The sequence below is a fragment of the Solanum tuberosum genome, unplaced genomic scaffold (genome assembly GCF_000226075.1).
Source record: "Solanum tuberosum cultivar DM 1-3 516 R44 unplaced genomic scaffold, SolTub_3.0 scf00024, whole genome shotgun sequence".
Classification (NCBI taxonomy): domain Eukaryota; kingdom Viridiplantae; phylum Streptophyta; class Magnoliopsida; order Solanales; family Solanaceae; genus Solanum; species Solanum tuberosum.
Window position 1 is genome coordinate 1532541 of NW_006238950.1, and position 2344 is coordinate 1534884.

Sequence of the window (2344 nt, forward strand, 5' to 3'; positions counted from 1 at the left end):
CAAGGCCTAACGAACAAGTAACCGTTGCACCATGGTAGAAAACTCTCTATACTCTTTTTTTATTAGAACTTCTCGCGGATCTTGAATTCATCGATATCTTCTTGCATTCTTCAAAATTTCCAATAACCTTTTCACTATGGTTCACTTTCAAAATTTTCTCAATTTTGTATCCTATTCCATGCTTCCATTAGAATCAAAAAATATCTTCCACTATGATTTTTAAAGGATTTCCTTCAACAATATCGTCTAACAGCTTAAGTGGTTTATGCACATTAAATCTTGGAGAGTCACAAATGTTGGTTCAAGAATTAAACACCAATCTTTTTCTTGATTTTGATATCCCTTTGTCTTCAAGTGGATTTTTTTCTTTCTTTGGAGAATTAGTTGAACTTGGCTTTGGCTTGAAGCATCTAATAGTAGTACTTGGATGACAAACAAGAATTGCTAGAGATGTTTCTTGTTAGAGATGTCATTAAGAGACATTTTTCAGCCATATTTTTTACGTCTCTTTTTGGTATTGGGAATGATGCCAATGTATACAAAAAAAATTCAAAACGGCTAAGAAAATCTCCATATTAATGATCAAAATCAAGAAAAATACTCAATGTGATATTATTTTTAGTACTTTATAATATGGAGATTTCAGAACTTATGAGGTGTAAATTAAGTTCAATTATGATGATTTTTATAGCCATTTGGATAACCTAACATATTCTACAAAAGGAAATTTATGGATTCGAATCCAAATCTTAGGGATTTTAATGAGTTAGATTTATTCCGATTAGTACAATTAATTAAATCTTTTTTTATGTACCAATTTTTTTAAAAAATATATAAATATAAAGATCACCCCCAAATTATCTAACCAAAGTAAAAAATAAATAAAAAGCGGAATATCTAATCCATTATGTTTTCAATTAGTTATCATGCATCTAGTTAATTCGATCCGATAATGTGCGATCTATCAAATTATATATCATGATTTTATTTTGTACGACCCTTGGAAAACATTAATTATACAAGATTTCTTACTATTTTATCTTTCATTGGTATTTGAACAATCATAACATCACTCCATGATTGAGGTATTTGTACTCTTAAAAAACAATTATTACTAGAGCTAACAATTTCAGTCAACATTTATGAGATCAGTCATTTTGCTCATATTTCAATCAGTTGGATCACATATATTTCAATTTGATAAATATGAGTTTATCAATTCATTGTTAATCTATAAAAATATAGACAAATATGAATATTCATATTATGCCGTGACAAGTCAACTCAATATAAATCTACGAGAAGAAATCAAAGACACACATTTTAATTAATTGAAGGCTAAATATGTTGAGTCATTTAGTCATTTTTTTCCATTGTTTTTGTTTACTTTTTTTTTCGTTCTCCTGCTACATCATTAAATTGAAGTTTTTTTTTTGTTGGTTTTACTTCCTCCTAGATCTTATTTGTAGATTTTTTATTTGTAAGCAAAATATTTTTTTTGTGAATCGGACAATAGTAGTATGTTGTATTATATTCTCTTTGGTGTAGATAAATTTTGATACGAAAAATCTCAAATAATAAAAAGGCAACTCAATACACTAAGCTCTTGCCACTACTAAAAACCTAAAAAAAATGACCTCAAAAGAGGTCGAAAAACCCAGATCTCGCAAGGTCAGAATTTATAAAAAAAAATAAAAGAAAAAGAAGTATACCTCCGAAGGTTGTTTTTTAAGTACAAATAATCAGAAATATGCTAACCAACCTTTGTAGGTCGATTTATTAACGCCAAAAAATGAAAAAATGCAAATCAACCATGGAAAATTATTTTCTAAAAGGTAAAATAAAATATCAAAACCGATCACCTGAGATTGATTTTGTTAGATAAAATAATTTATTTATTTGCAAAAGATCGACCTCAGAAGGTTGATTTTTTTTTTGTTTTTGCGAACGTGCTTTGGGTGTTGTTCAGAAAGGGAAAACTCAAGTCTTGAATTGACTATTTGATTGAATTGAGGCAAGTGATCTCCTAAATCTTGTAAATCTAGTAGAATCGTGTATTTCCCTTCATTATGTGTGTTGGGGAGTAATGAGAATGAGGTGATGGGTTCATTGTTCCATTTGATTAACCTTAATGAATAAAAAGAGAATTATTGAAAAGGCAACGTGTTGATCATAATGCTTGTGAATTGCCTTGTTATGAAACTTATTTAATTGGTTGATGAAATGCTTTGATGACATTAATGTGGATTTGAATCGCTTGAACTATTGTCTCTTCTTTATGGTGTGAAATTGCTTATGTGCATTAATGTTACTGTGTACTGTGATGAGACATGTGATATTATGT